Here is a 17530-nt window from a genome sequence, read left to right as displayed (position 1 = left end):
GTATAAATGTTCAAGAAAAATAGTTGTATCTACATTACTCTGAAATAATAAGTTTATACTTGACCCTTTTGCACTTCCTAGTGTAAACAAATGCTGCACAGCTAGCTGTCTGAGATTTAAAGTTTAGAGAACACTGTCCAAGATTTCTGGATTAATTCCAAATTTAGCTGCATATAGGAAATTTCAAAGTTGGAGAAAGACTCATAACTTTGTTACATTCAATTGGAACTGATCTCTTCATACTCTAACAGTTCAAATGTCCCTCTTTCCCAAATATACCAACACTGTTGGAAAATATCATTCTCATAATCTAAGGAGAGTTTATGGGCAGTTAAAGTAGTGGATAGAATGTTGGGCCTGGAATCAGGAAGAAGTCTCTTTGAGAGTTCTAATCTGACCTCAAATACTTACAAAATATGTAATCTTGGGTCTTTTAACCTCTGCCAGAAACTATAGAGAAGAAAATGGCAAACCACTATAGTATATCTGCCAATAAAATCCCAAAAGTGTTACAAAGAGTAGGACGTGACTAAACAATAAAGACAAAAAAAAGTCTAATAGAATAATGTTTACCATTTTCAACTTGACAATTAGCATCTGTCAAAGAAAAAGAATGAAATGTGGGGTGGCAAAGAGGGATCCTAGAGTTTCATGCATTAGGTATGTGTGAGTGTTTCTCTTGTGTGTTTGTAGGGGGAGCCAAAGCATGGGAAAATAACCTCAAACCTGACAATTAATATAAACTACCTTCAACAAATGTAAATAGCAAAAGAAATGCTAACAATCCCATAAGAAAACTTGATTGTTACCCTTGGCTATCATTAGCACTATACTTTCATTTTCTGTGTCTATATAATATTGATCTGACTTAAGGATGGTACAGGGATACATAATACTTGTCTTGCTGCTGTTCAGGACTGGGTTCCTGTGAGTAACCTCCCCCAATTAACTCTAATAAAACTTAATAATAGTCAACCTGGAATGGATCATTTTTTCTTCAATATCTCAGTATTTTCTTCATAAAAATATTTTATTTTTTAACTATATGCAAAGATAGTTTTCACCAAGTATCTTTAAAAGGTTTTGAGTCTTATATTTTTTACCTTCCCTCCCTCCCTTCCGCCTTCCCCTCACAGAAACTATTGTTCATGTTAGGAAAGAGGAATCAGATGCAAACAGAAGAAAAAAGCATTAGAGAGAAAAAATAATACACAATATCTCAAAATTGAAGATAGAACGTTTTGGTCTTCATTTAAACCCCACAGTTCTTTTTCTAGATATAGAGGATATTTTCTATCATAAGTCTTTTAAAATTATCTGTGATTATTGTACAGCTGAAATGAACATGTCCATCATGATTGATCATCACCTCATATTCTTGTTAGTATGCTTAATGTTCTTCTGGTTCTGCTCATTTCACTCCACATCAATTCATACAAGTCTTTCCAGAGTTTTCTGAAATCCCATACCTTTTGAATTCTTTTAAAACAATAGTGTTCCATCACATTCATAAACTACAATTTTTCAGTCATTTCCCAATTGATGGACATTCCCTCAATTTCCATTTCTTTGCCACTACTAAAAAAGAGATGATACGAATATTTTTGAACATGTGGTATATTTATCCTTTTTCATGATCTCTTCAGGATACAGACCCAGTAGTGGTAATGCTGGATCAAAATTTTTTTGTCTTTTTTATTGCTTTTTGGGTATAATTCTACCTTATTCTCCAGAAATGCTGGATCAGTTCACAAATCCACCAACAATGCATTAGTATCCCAGTTTTCCCATATTGCTTCCTACATTGAGCATTTTCCTTTTTGATCATATCTACCAATCTGAGAATTTGAATTTCTCTAATCAATATTCTTTATCTCTTCTTTGGTCATAAACTACAACCCTCTCCACAAAACTGATAGGAAAACTATTCTTGGGTGTATCTTTCTGCTTCAAATGTTTTTCTTATAAGTAGCATATTATAGTATTCTGTTTTTAATCCATCACTATCCACTTCTGCTTTATGAGAGAATTCATCCCATTCACATTCACAATTATAATTACTAACTCTTCATAGTTTTCCATGCTATTTCTCTTCCATTTATATTTTCCCCTCCTTTTACCTTGCCCCTCCTCCCCAATGTTTTGCTTTTGAATACTACATCCCTCAATGTCTCCCCTTTCTATCCTGTACTCTCCCTTTTCTTTTTTCCTTCTTTCCTTTCTTCCTTCCCTTCCTTCTATCAGTTCCTCCTCCCTACCCCTTTCCCCCTCCTAGTACTTGAAAAGAGAGATAAAATTCTAAAGTGAACTGAGTGTGTGTGTGGGGGGGCACTTTAAGGCAAATCCAATGAGAGTAAGATTCAGATATTTTTCATCGCCTGCCTTCTTTTTCTCTATTGCAATAGGTGTTTTTCAACTCTTCATGTGATGTAATCTACCCCATTTTACCTCCCTCTTCCTTCCATTTCTTTACAGTAGCCTCTTTTATTAAAGTCCTAACTTTTTTTTAAATCATTCCATCAAAGTCATAGACATACCCTGAATATCCATGCCTTCAGCCTAAATATATTATTTCTAATAGAGTTACAATTCTTAAGGGTTCTGAGAATCTTCCTCTCAGGTAGGGATGTAACCAATTCAATCTTATTAGATAGCAGTCTTTTTCCTTTCCCCATTTACCTTTTGATCAATATTTTGAATCTCCTATTCAAAGATCAAATTTTCTGTTTAGTTCTAGTCTTTTTATTAGGAAGGATGAAAGCACCTATTTTGTTAAATTTTCATCTTTTCCCTGAAAGAAAACTTTCAGTTTTGCTGATCCAAGCTCAATTGCTCTCTGGAATATGATATTCCAGAGGGGCCTTCGATTCTTTAATATTTATACAGTCAGGTCCTGTGTAATCCTGACTGGGGTTCCTTGGTTTTTGAATTGCTTCTTTCTTGCCACTTGCAGGAATTTGTCCTTGATCTGATGATTCTGGAGTTTGGACGCAATATTCCTTGGTCTTTTCATTTGGGGATCCCTTTCAAGAGGGGATGGATGGATTCCTTCAATGACTATTTTGTCCTCTGGTTTCAGGATATCAGGACCATTCTTCTTAACTATATCCTGAAAAGTGGAGTCCAGGCTCTTTTTTTTTTTGATAAAACTTTTCAGGTAGTCCTTTGAATCTTAAATTGTCTCTACTGGATCTATTTTCCAGGTTCCTTGTTTTATCAGTGTGAGATTTTACATTTTCTTCTTTTTTCATTTTTTTATATTGTTCAACAGATTCTTTGTGTCTCATTAATTTCTCCCAATTGCACTCAAATTTTCAGAGAGGTATTTTCTCCATTTAGCTTTTGGATCTCCTTTTCTGTTGGGTCAACTGTATTTTTAAAGGAATTGTTATTTTTTCCATTTGACCATTTGTGTTTTTGAGGGAATTATTTTCTTTTAGCATTTTGTCTGATTGTATTTAAAAGGATTTGTTATCTTCTGCAAATTTTTTTGCAAGATATTCATTTTTTTCTTGCATAGCATTAATTTTCTCTTGCATTTCTTTTCCCAATTTTTCCATTTGATTTTTATACTCCTTTCTGATTTCTTCTAGGAAATCTTTCTAGACTGGAGCTCTATTCATATTCTCCTTTCAAGTTTCACATATAACACCCCTTCCTTTTCTAAGCTAATATCCTTATCTCCCAGATAACATTCAATGGAACCTGCCTTGTTCTATCTTTTTTCATTTTGAGATGTCAGCTTTCTTTAGGATTGGGGAAGGGCTAGTTCTCAGTCTTAGTGTTGAAAATACTAGAGGCCTTGTTTACCTGAGTTGGAAACTCCAGGGAGTTTCTCAGTGGACCAACCAGCAAGGAACCCCAAAAGCCTTCTCTAAATTGTCTGTATTGGGGGTACCTGCAGCCCACTTCTAGGCCTGGGACTGGATCTGAGCTGTCTTCACACTACCCGGTCACTGGGCTAGGACATCAGGTCTGAAAACTCCAGAGGGTCTCTCTAGATAGACAGTGTTGCGGAAGTCCACTGCCCATATCCAGTCCTTGTGGAATAATGCAAACACCTGGGGCTATTTCCTTGTATGAGAAAGCCAGATTCTCCTACAGGAATGACAGGGGCTCCTCTGGAATCAAGATGGGCTCTTAGTTATGGCTGTATAAACCAGTCATGCTGGTGGAATGGAATTTTCATAATCTGGGAAGAACAGCTCTTACTCCTTATAATGTGTGTGTAAGACAGAGAAAATGAACTTTACAAATATCCCTTATTAAATAAGGGAAGAAAGAAGGAATCATGACATAAGAATTTCTGGGAAAACCTGTGTATATTCAATAATCTTCAATGAAGGGTTTTCAAATTATCTGTAACAACTCACATTTTCAGCAGATATATTAACATTTCATCTACTGTTTGTTTTCTTTCTTGAAATTTTGTTTCTTGCAAAGCAATGGGCCTAAGTGGCTTGCCTATGGTCACACAGCTAGGTAATAATTATCTGAGATAAGATTTGAATTCAGGTCCTCCAGACACCAGGGCTGATGCTCCATGTACTCCATCACCTAACTGTCCTTCTAATCCTCATTTTTTAATCCTAAAAACAAAATTTTAATGCTTTAAGTAAAATTTTCTCAGAGTCTTATTGTTTCAATAAGTTTTGATGTGGTACCAGAAAATTTCTTCTCTGTGCCTCACTTTACTCAGCAGTGTTACACGTTATGCATAGCTCAATATCAATAGATTCAAAAGTTGTCTAGCAAACCATTGCTTCATTATCCATATTTTCATTGTAGGTTAACAATTTATCAAAGTACTCACTTTTTTAGAAAAAAAGGTCTAACTAATTATTAATTATGAGATCAATGCTTCTCTTGCTTTGTAGTTGGCAAGTTGTATTTGCAACAAGATTTAAAGCCTGGCAGAATTGCTTCTGAAAATATAAACACAATTAAAGTAAAAATTTGGAATATAGAACTATATTGGGTGATGATGTCTGACCATGGCTACAGCCAACCTATTTCTTTCCTTAGTTTTCTCCTTTCATTTAGCTACTTGAGAAAAACAAAGGATAAATGGGGATTTGGGGGGGGATGAAGCATCACTTAACTCTACATGTCTTTTTTGGTTAATTTTATTTTATTTTACCCTGGTTTAACATTTCATTTTCAAAGGTTTGACTTCTTAATTCTCTCCCTTCTTCCCACTCCAACCCCTCATTGAGAAAGGAAATAATTTTATATAGGTTAAAAATATGCAGTCATGCAAAATATTTCTAGCATGTTCAAGTTGTCAAAGAAAAGGTAGACTACCCATAAAAAGGAATCCCAAGAAAAATAAAGTTTAATTAGAAAACATGCTTCAATTTTTATTCAGACACCTTCCATTCTTTCTCTAGAAATGGAGAGCATTATTTATCATACGTTCTTCAGAGTTATCTTAGATCAGAACACTGATGAGAAGTCCATCTTACCCTAGAGGAAAATACAAGAGGAAAGGGATGGGAGAAAGGGAGAAGGAAAGGGTGGTTAGGTAATAAAAGGGAGAAAAGATTGTGAGAGGGTGTAGAATCCTTTCAAAGTGGCACAGGGTGAAAGGGGAGAGAATAGAATAAATAGGAGTGGGAAAAATAGAATGGAGGGAAATATACTTAGCATTAGTTACTGTGAGAAAATATTGAAACAATTTTCTCTGATAGAAACCTCATTTCTCAAACATTGAGAACTGAGTCAAATTTATAAGAATAAGAGTCATTCCCCAATTAATAAATGATGAGAAATTATGAACAGTTTTCAGATGAGGCTAAAAATACTATTTATTTAAATAATCTTTTTAAAAAATGACCTAACTCACTAATGATAGGAAAAATGTGGCTTGGAACTATTCTTAGGTACTAACTTATGCCTACTGCATTAGCCTATAGGATAGAAAGAGAAAATCAGAAATGTTGCAAGGAGTATATGGAAAATAAGAAATTAATGCATTGTTAAAGGAGTTGTGAAATAATTCAACCATTGTGTAGAACAATTTGAAACTATACATAAAGGGCTATAAAACCATGCTATTCTTTGACCTAGCAGTGCCATTACTAGGCCTATATTCCAAAAGAGATGAAAAGCAGGAAGGAAAAAGGATCTATAATAATAAGCATATTTATAGCAGTTCCTTTAAGGTGGCAAAGAACTTCATTGAGAGGATACTCATCAGTTGGGGAAGAGCTGAAGAAATTGTTACATGTGATTAAGATGAAATCCTATTCTGTTATAAGAAAAGATGAACAGGATGGTCCCAGTAGAAAATCCACATTAGCAAATGCAATGGGAAACGTATTATATTCAAAGTTACAGAAATATTGTAGGATAAGTAGTTGGGTATGACTTATTATTTCTCAGCAATCCTGTGACCCAAGAGAACTCTGAAGGACTTATGATAAAGAATATTATCCAACCACTACCCACAAAAATACTTTTCTGCCTAGTTCACCAAGTTTGTTTTTCAAGATTTTCCTACATCACTCATTTCTTTTACCATTTTTTCTCTACCTCCCTTACTTGATTTCCAAGATTATTTTTAGAACTCATCCCTGATCTGAGACCAATACATATTTTCTTGGAACTTTTGGGTGTAAGATCTTTGACTTTATTATCTCTTGAATGTGCGCTTACATCTTTCTTATCACAAAAATAACTTTTCTAGGTCAGATTTTTTCTTCTGTTCTTTCCTCATTTCTTCAACCTATGGCTTGAAGATAACTCTCTGTTAAGGTAGGGTTTTACTTCTAGCAAAGAGGGTTCAGTCACCCAAGTTTTTTATATTTTTGGCACCTGTTTTCTGAAATATTCCTAGGGACCTGTAAGTTTCCATTTCTTTCAAAGTGGTATGGTCTATGAAGAGATTTTTTACTCTTCTCCTGACTGTGTTCTGATCAATGGGTGATCACAAGAGCTCCTTTCTACCGTGGAACTGTGAGGAAGGTACCTGTTCCTCCAGTTCAGCAAGTTCCATTGTGCTACTGTTCCTTCTTTTCCTGGGACTGTGGCTCCAAGTAAGGACAAAACAATAGTCCTAGCTCAGTGATAGTAAAGACTCTTGCAATCTCCTTCTGACTTCCTTACTAACTGCAGGTCAAGAACTCTGGAAAAAGCTTCTACCATCATTGAATTAGTGGCTCCCAAGAATTGCTCCTGGTCTGCTGGGGCCAGGTCTATGTTGCTGAAGCCAATGTTAGACTGTCTCAGCCTCATGTAACTTTTTCTGCTGACCTTGTTTTTCCAAGTTGACTTCGGTTGTGTCAGGGCTGAGAGGTTTGGAAACCACCACTGCTTCCTTTGATTCAGTCAGCCCTCTTTCTCAATTATTGAGGCTAGTCCTTGCCTGTATGACTCAGGCTGCACTGTACTTCTTTCAGTCAGATGTAACAGATCTTTCCCATCAATCTTCCACATTGTCTTGGGCTTGAAAATTATTTTGCTTTGTCTTTTTGTGATTTCTGCTGCTCTAGAATTTGTTTAGAGTCATCATTTAAAGGTATTTTGAGGGGTTTGGGCACCTCTATATGTCTTAAAATTTTTCTTTTGTTAACACTCACAAAGTGTGATTTGATAATACATGATCTACGAGAGGTATTAAAATGGTGTCAAGAAGAATCTCTAACACCCAATCAGATACTTATCTAGGACAAGTTCAAAATTAGATCCACTGCCTGTAGTTTTTACTTAGCAAGATTAACCCATTGAAGCAAAAACTCACTTTATACAAAGAACATCCAGACACAGAAAAGGCTCTAAGAATTAGTAGAGCTCCCTTTCTTTTTGAAGAAAACAAATCAATGCAAAAATAATTAAGATTTATCCTTTACTTTAAAAGCAAGACCATGAAAGGTTTGTGTCCCTGAAAGAGGGTTGGGAACCTCCGGTCTGCTGACTATTGTTCTGGCTTTAGCAAGACAACCACAGACAGAGCTAGAAATCCAATAAATCTAGTAGCTTTTAAGGGGTTAATTAATTAATTAAATGTTTGACCAATTATGGTTTATAAATTATATTAAAAATATCCAATTGTCCCTTGGCAGAAGAAAAGCTCCATACCCCTATCCTAAAATCAAAACTTATAATCAGTAAACTAAAAGAGAAATTGTAGAGCCTACTTTTCCATATCACCTCTGGTGAACTCAAGATAAATTCAAGTTTAAAAAAAAAGAGAAGGGCCTGGGGCAGCTAGGTGGCACAGTGAATAGAGCACTGGCCCTGGAGTCAGAAGTACCTGAGTTCAAATCAGGCCTTATCTAGCTATGTGGCTTTGGGCAAACCACTTAACCACATTGCCTTGCAAAAAAATTGAAAAAAAAAAGAAGGTTCCATGAACTTATGCACTTTGGAACATTACCAAAATCAACAGCAAGATCAGTGGACTACTACCTGCTATAGACTACATGACACAAGACAATACGGAGGAGAAAAATCAAACAAGGAAACATAATAATATCACCAGAAACCCTATAGGATCAAAGAAATTACATGCCTATTTATGCTTGTTATTTTAATGTGGCCACAAGTACATGACCATATACATGCACACACATGTGTGTATGTACATATATATGTATATATACATATATATACCAACTCCTCCTTGATTACTTATATTCCAGTTGAGTCTGTTGCATATCTCTTTCCCCTCTAAGCATTACTGCCCCTATCACTGGTAACTTGGCTATAGGAGAGTGTGGCCCAGGCTTGAGATAGAAAATCTTCTATTTGACTGTTTTCTTTTTAGGATGCAATTTTGTTGAATGATTTTGCTTTGATCTTCTACTTGTATCTTCTGGAATAACAAAGTAAACAAATCAGTGTAGATTTATGTTATGATTAGGAGTACATTTAGGCCCAAAATATCTTAAACTTGGGAAACTTTTCTTGAAGTCTTAAATATAATAGTGAAGTACTTCATGCTTAATTCATTTTATTTCTATACCTAAAAGAACATCAATATGGGAATTCATTTTTGGTCTACTGCCAGCAAAACTAGATAGAAAAAAGGTAAAATGTAACCATATGACTTCAAACAAATTTTTCTAGTATTAGAAACTTAGCCTCAAGAAACCATCAAGTGACACTAATGTTTAAAAACTGTTCTGCAGACTACCTCTAGTATTTCCAGATTTTTTATTAATAGAATAGTAGGAAAATAATGAGAAATTGAAATAAAAATCATTACAAATAGATTTTTTATATAAACAGTTATTTTTAGACATATTGTTCCAAGCAGATCAGATTTATTAGGGAATATATTTCACAAGTTAAAGATGTTTCAGGCTTTAAAAAAAAGCTTAATATCTAATATTAGCTGCTTCTTATTAGCTTTAATACTGAGCCTCTAGTAAATGTCCCTATTATAAAGGAGTTCCTTTTAACATTCTCCTACTTTCCTTTGAAATATATTCAGTGAATGATCATGTTACCAAATCCTTTTTGTCTGGTGAGCTCATCTCTGGTAAACCTTAAAATATACATGTTTTATCAGTTTTCCACTGATCAAGACAGAAGGGTTCTAATCTTAAGATTGTAAATTCCAGAGATAACAGAAATTTGTTGAAAAAGACTTGCTTATACAAAAATATTCCCCTGGTTTCCATGAAGATTGGTTTGTAAAAAGAGATGTTGATTTCCTAGAGGGAAATGATCCTTTCTCTAATCATGTTGATATTGGGAACTGTATCTCATAACTTTTTGTAAGTGTGCAATATATTGACTTATAGATTCTTTAAGATAAATTTTTAGAATAGGCTTTCATCCTCTAAGTTTCTATAATTTCTTCCAGCAAGGTTTAAAATCTTTTCTACTTACTCATCTTACTCATTGATTCATATATTAACTTGCATAAGCATGATCATATGATCAAAACAATGAAAGGTTTCCAATTTTATCTGATCCACACAATCACTCAAAGTTGTACAAAATAAAAATTACATCTAAGAGGTAAGCTAATTGCAGCTAAGATTCCTATGATGGTAAAAACATTATGAATAAACAACATAGAAAACTAAGTCCCTAATTCCTGATCCACTCAGTACTTCCTCACCCCAAAGTCACCATGCTCTGGCAAGGCTGCACAATGGGTCCCATAGGCTTGTACTCTGGGTTCCACTCAAAAATTTTCTTGCTGATGGCTCTAGTCTCCCAAATAACCTGCCTGGTCATACTGTCATTCCACCACTATGTTGAAACAAGCATCAGAACTAATCTTTGCTCCTGAAGAGGAGAAGGAAACAAGATGTTTGCTTTTTCTGAGGAGATAGCATGACAGTAAGATTGTGATTGACCAGAGGATTATGAAACAAAAGAAACTAAGAAAATTTTGAAGTGTTCTAAGGAGTTTCACTTGTTGTTTAGCCTTAATTTTCAGACAACCAAAGACATAACAGATAATGGCTTGACTCATTCATAAATTGAATTTAAGTGGAACAGAATTTCACAAAGTTATTGGCCTCATTTTCTCTTCCAAAGTCATCAAAATACTACTGGCAAGACAAGTCAAGCTTGGTTTGATGACTTGGTATGCACTGGATGATCTTGATTTCTTTGATGTCTGATTAAGATTGAAATGTTTCATAATGCCTGCTTCAGTAGTCTTCTTGGTCACTAAAACAATTTGTTCTCATTTGCCTATTTTTCCAGGGAAATCCTTGTATGCTTGGAGTAAACATCCCCTTCCTCACAATGGATTTGTGACTTCCTATTACCATCAACCTGGTTTCGTCCATCTGCCAAGATGCTCTAACTTCTTGAAGCCATAAGTGTAAGATGAGTGCAAATTGGACCCCAAACACAGATAAGAAGTCCTAAAAAGAACTTGATAAGCTTTCCTTCATACTAGAGGTGTTAATCCTCCTTTAATACTCATGCACCCCAGGGAGCCCAACTAGTAAAATAGTAGAATAGGAAAAACTTTAATCCATAGTTGCAAATATTCTGGAAAGAAATAAAATAAACAACATTTGAATGGAATATAAATGGTTACTATGCTTTGCTATTGAAGAGAACAAAATGACTACGATAGAGTCAAGTCACAGTATATCTCACTGTGATAGGATTAGACCATTATGAGTTCAGAATGCTCTATCCCAAGTCAGGCAAAAAGAGTCCATCTAAGCATTTCCAGTCTCTAAATCTTTTCATCTCACATTTCTTTTGAGAGATTTCAATTGTTTCATTCATAGAATACAGAACTTCTTTGAAGAAGACATGCCTATGCGGGGGTGGTCTTATGCCAGTGTGACCCAAGTCATGCTAACAATTCCTAAGTTTTTGAGAAACTTTGAGAATGTCCATTTATGCTTGAGTTTTTTCTGACCATTATGTGAGCACTTTCCCTGTGTGAGTTCTCGAGGAAATAGTCCTTTTGGCAAATTTATTTTTGGAATTCATTAGTGTGGCCTGACCACTGGAGTTAAAGTCTTTGAAGTAGAGTTTGAATGCTTGACAGTTTAGTTAGAGAAAGGACCTCAGTATCTGTTATTTTATCCTTCCAAAGGATCCTCAGAATCTTCCCAAGACAATTCAAATAGAAGCAATTCAGTTTTCTGGCATTGCATTGGTTTAATAAGAAGTTTTGGGGGCAGCTAGGTGGTGCAGTGGTACAGCACCATCCTTTGAAGTCAGAAGCTCTAGCTATGTGGCCTTGAGCAAACCACTTAACCCCATTGCCTTGCAAAAAATAAAGTCACACAGCTAGATCTCAGTTCAAATCTCAGCTCAGACACATAATAATCACCTAGCTGTGTGACTTTGGGCAAGTCACTTAACTCCATTGCCTTCAGTTCGAATAAATTAAAGTTAGTTATTTTAAGTGGGACAGCTAGGTGGTGCAGTGGACAGAGCACCAGCCCTGGAGTCAGGAGTACCTGAGTTCAAATTCAGCCTCAGACACTTAATAATGACCTAGCTGTGTGGCCTTGGGCAAGCCACTTAACCCCATTGTGTTGAAAAAAAATAGAAGAAGAAGAAGAAGAAGAAGAAGAAGAAGAAGAAGAAGTTGTTCAACAATGAGGGCAACACAACAGTTCTGTAGACCTTCAGTTTGGGAGTCAGACTCCTCTTTCATACTTCTCCACAGTATTCTCCTCTCCCATACTCTCTCTCTCTCTGAGCCTGCCAAACAAAGGTAGCTCTAGCAATGTGTGCCATCCTCACTATCAATGAGATTTCTGCCAAGGTGACTGAACTTAACAACTATATTCAAAATTTCTACATTTGTAATAACCAAAGGTTACACATACAAATGGTGTACTGCTTGCTGATGAAGCACCTGTGTTTTCTTTTTTTTTCTTTTTGTTGATATTTTATTTGTCAAAATACATGTTATGAAAACTTTTCAACATTCTTCATATATGTATGTATGTTTTTAAGTTACATAATTTTCTTCCACCCTCCCTTCCGACCCCCTCACCTCAGAGGTGAGTGAATATTATACATACACATTTGTGATGATTTCTTCTGCCTAGTATTGGAATTGTTGGGTCAAAGGGTATGATCAGTTTTCTATCTCTTTGGACACAGTTCCATATTACTCTCCAGAATGATTGGATCAGGTCTTAATTCCACCAGCAATGGATTAAAGTTTCATTCCTCCCACAACCTCTCCATCATTGATCATTTTCCATTTTTGTCATCTTAACCAATGTGATAGAGGGTTTTAATTTGAATTTCTCTAAACTATATTGATTTGGGGTATATTTCATATGATTATATATATATATATATATATCTTTAATTTCTTCATTTGACAACTGTCTATTCATATCCTTTAACCATTTATCAACTGGAGAATGATTTGTACCTTATAAATATGATACGATTCTCTATATATTTTAGAAATGAAACCTTTATCAGAATCCCTTGTTGTGGAGATTGTTTCTCAACTTTCTTATTTCCTTCTAATTTTGACAGCACTGATTTTATTAGTGCAAAAATGTTTTTAATTTAATATAGTCAAAATCATTTTTGTGATTTATAATGTAATCTGTTTCTTGCTTTGTCATAAATTTCTCCTCCTTCCATATAACTGATAGAATATCTCTTGATCTATTCATTTATCTATGCTGTCACACTATATGTCTAAATCTTGTACCCCCTTTGACCTTATTTTGATATAGAGTATGAGATGTAGGTATATGCCTAGTTTTTGCCATACTATTTTCCAGTTTTCCTAACAATTTTAATCAAATAGTGAGTTCTTATCCTAAAAGCTGATGTCTTTGCACCTGTGTTTTCTTAATATTAATTGTTAGGTCAAAATTAGCAAAGCAACAGAGAACTGATTCATGCTTTGTTGCATCTCAGCTTCAGAGGCTGCATTGATCATACAATCATCTGTGAAGAAAAGATCTTCCACTAACTCTCCTTCATTGGCTTAAAGCCTTCGCAAGTTAAATTACTATTGTTGGTATGGTTTACCATGTTATCATATTCATCTTCATTGAAGCTATCTGATAAAATAAGTAAAAACATAATGTAAAGAAGCATGGTAGGAAGCATACAGTATTATTTCACTCCATTGGTGATCAGAAAAAAATGGGAATATAAAAATGCAAAAATAAAAGAAAGTCAAGAAGAAGGAAATAAAAATAACCATTAGAATAAAACATGATCTCTATGCAAACAAGACATTAACTTCAAAGATAAAACAAGCATAGGTAAGTTAGGTAGTATAGGTTTTCTATAATAAAATGACAAGTCAAAATACCTGAATACTATAACACTAGAAATAATACAAGAAAACTGTCTATAATTTCTACACACAGAAAATAGTACCAATCAAAACCCAAAAATCAAAGTTAAACCTTACACTTCAAGACTCATTATGCTTAAATTGCATAATTCCAATGACAAACAACAAATTCTGTAAGTAAATAAAATCTTTGGACATCGGGCAACCAAAGCAAATAAAACATTTATATAGAGTAAAATAAATAATCCTTAAACAAATAAATTAAAAACTTAAATAATAGAAGGACATTCAATGCTTATGACTAGGCCTGACCAATGTAAGAAAACTACTAATATACCAAAGTTTATTTCTAGATTTCAAGTATATATATATATATATATATATATATATATATATATATATATATGTATATATATATACATATATATATATATATATGTTTATATAAACTATCAAAGGATATTTTTCAGAACTCAACAGAATAATACACTCACTTGGAAAAACAAAATATCTTAGAAAAGTGAATAGTGAATAAATAAGTGAAAAAATGGTGAAAATGGTGAAAAAGTAATTTAAAAATGATGAAAGTAGAAGAACATTTGTAAAATATAGGCTCTTCTACATGGCTGTAGTTACTGAAAACTACTTGGTAACAATTAATAATATAGAAGTAGATCATTGGAATAGTCTAACATGAAGGATTCAAAAACAAAAGAACTCAATAACAATGTGTTCCTTAAACCAGAAAAAATAAATTATTTAGTAAAGAATTATTTTTTTGATATAAAAGAAACTTTTGGGAAAACAGGGAAGTGATCTGGAAGAATTAGACATAGACCAAAATTTTATACCAATTGCACGATCAATCTTAAATGGGAACATGACTTAATTGTAAAGATCATACCATAAAAAATCAGAAGAAAAGTATATCATATATCTTTTACACCTATGTGTGTGAGATGCATTCTTAATAAATAAGGAAGAGATTTAACCAAAGTTTAACTAAATAGCTTTTTGGGCATGAAATAGAAGCTTCTATGCAAACAAAATTAAATAACCTCAGATATGAAGGGAAATAGTTTAAAGGGAAAAACTTTATATTACATTTCTAAATTAAAATATCTTTATGTATGTATGTATATGTATATATCTATGCATATATAATATATTTACACAAATGTATATATATGAATATGAATGTATTTATAAAAATGTAAATATTTTCATGGTAGAAAATGAAAAGTGATTCCCAATAGGCAAGTCTTATGAACAAAGAATTATTTAAAGAAACATTGCAAACCATTAACAGCTCTAGAAAAAATGTTTCTCAACAAATAGAATAAGATATATATTCAGATCTCTGAGTTTTACCTTCCATCCTAGAAATTGGCAAAGGAGACAAAAGATAGAAAGATGGGTGCATCACTTCATTTTTTTGTGTAGCTGTGAATCAGTGCAAACATTTTGGAAAGCAAATTGGACATATAATAAAAATAATAATAAAATAATATAGTATATTTATAAACATAAAATAACAAAGCATATTACAATGGTTGGGCATTGTACTTCATTCTCAAAGAGACCCAAAATGTCATGTTAGAGTCAAGTTATACTTTGTCTCATTGTGGCTGGTCTGACCAATATGAGCTCAGAATGTTCTAACACAAGTCAGACAAAAATAATCCATGGGAATATTTGGGATGCATTCCCTAAATTAGTGTGCTTCTTGTTTCTTTTGAACTACTTCAATTCTACTTTGCTCAGAGAGCCTAGCCATAGTGGGCAGTCCTGTGTCAATGTCTCCTATGACATGTAATCAATTACAAAGTTCTTTTTTTCCTAATAAATGTATTTATTTGATTTTCCCAACCACGTGCAAAGATAGATTTCAACATGCATTTTTATAAGGTTTTGAATTTTTCATTTTTCTCTCTGCTTTTCTGACTTTTCTCCTCTACTTGACACTGGGTAATCTGAAAGTTTATATAACTATGTTAAACATATTTCCATATTAATCATGCTGGCTTTGAAAGCAGAATGAGACCAAAAGAGAAAAATTCATGAGAAGGAAAAAAATAAATAAAACAAGTTTTAAAAATTCAAAATAGTATGCTTTGTCCTGAATTTAAGATCCATAATTCTTTCTCTGGATGTGGTTGGTATTTTTTTTCTCCAGACCTTTTACCATTGTACTTCTATGAGGAGCTAAGCCTACCATAGTTAATCATCAGATAATAATGTGTAAAGTATTCTTTTAGTCACATCACTCAGTAATATTTCATATAAATCTTTCTAGGCTTTTCTGAAATCCACCCCTTCATGTTTTCCAACAGAATAATTGTATTCCTTCACATTCATGTGTAGCAATTTGTTCAATCATTCCCCAATTGATGGGCATTACCCAAAATTCCTGATTTTATCATTACAAAAAGAGATGTAATAAATATTTTTTAGATGTGGGACTTTTCGATTTTTTATGATCACTTTGTCATCCAGTAGTATTATTCCTGGATCAAAGGATATACACAGTTTTATGACCTTTGGACATAGTTTCAAATTTCTATCCAGAATGGTTGGATTGGTTCATAATTTCACGAACAGTGCGTTAATTTCCCAGTTTCCCCATATCACCTCAAATATTAATCATTTTCCTTAATTATAATATTGGTCAATCTGATAGCTATGAGGTGGTTTTAGAGTTGTAATTTGCATTTTTCTAATCAATAATGCTTATGATTATTTTGTCATATGGCTATAGATGGCTATAATTTCTTCATCTAAAAACTATCTGTTCATATCCTTTGGCCATTTATCGATTGGGGAATGACTTACATTTTTAAAAATCTGGTTCAGGTTGCCATATGATTTAGAAATTACTCCTTTATCACAACCACTAGCCATAAAAAATTATTTTCTAAATTTTGGTTTTCATTTAATCTTGATTGCATTGGTTTTCTATGTGAAAATACATTTTAATTTAAGGTAATTAAAATTATCCATATTGCATTTTATAATGTTCTTGATCTCTTGTTTGATGTTTGTCATAAACCTGATATATATTATTTCTTGTTCTACCAATTGGTTTATAGTATCCAATTTTATGTCTAATTCAAATAAACATTTTGAACTTATCTTGGTATAGAGTTATGTTGCTCTCTGCCTACTTTCTGCTATAATATTTTCCAGTATTCCCAGCAGTTTTTCCACATAGTGAGTTCTTTCTTAGTCCAGAAGCTGGAGTCTGGGTTTTTCAAGCAGCAGACTAATTAAGTCATTTACAACTGTTTCTTTTGTGCCTAATCTATGCCACTGATCCACTATCCAATTCTTAGTTCCACTTTTGATAACTGTCACTTTATAATATAGCTTTAGATGTGGTATGACTAGACCATCTTCCTTCATAACCTTCCTTCACATGTTTTTCATTAATTCCTCTCTCATTTTGGACCTTTTGTCTGGCAATATGAATATTGTTTATTTTATTTAAATGCTTGTTAGAATTCACTTGTAAATCCATTTCTCAATTGATATTTATTCTTTGAGAATTAATTGATGTCTTATTCAATTTCTTTTTTTGAAATGGGATTATTTGATTATTAATCTGGAAAATTTGTATTTTTTTAAAGTATTCTTCCATTTCAATTAGATTGTCAGATTTATTGGCATGTATTTGGCAAAATAGTCCAAATTATTGTTTTTATGTTTTAATTGATGGTGAATTCACTCTTTTCATTTAGGATACTGGTAATTTTGTTTTCTTAATTTTTTAAAATCAAATCAACAAGAAATTTACCTATTTTGTTGGTTTTT

This window comes from Macrotis lagotis, chromosome 1 (assembly GCF_037893015.1).
Source record: "Macrotis lagotis isolate mMagLag1 chromosome 1, bilby.v1.9.chrom.fasta, whole genome shotgun sequence".
Classification (NCBI taxonomy): Eukaryota; Metazoa; Chordata; class Mammalia; order Peramelemorphia; family Peramelidae; genus Macrotis; species Macrotis lagotis.
This window is presented reverse-complemented; position numbering follows the sequence as displayed.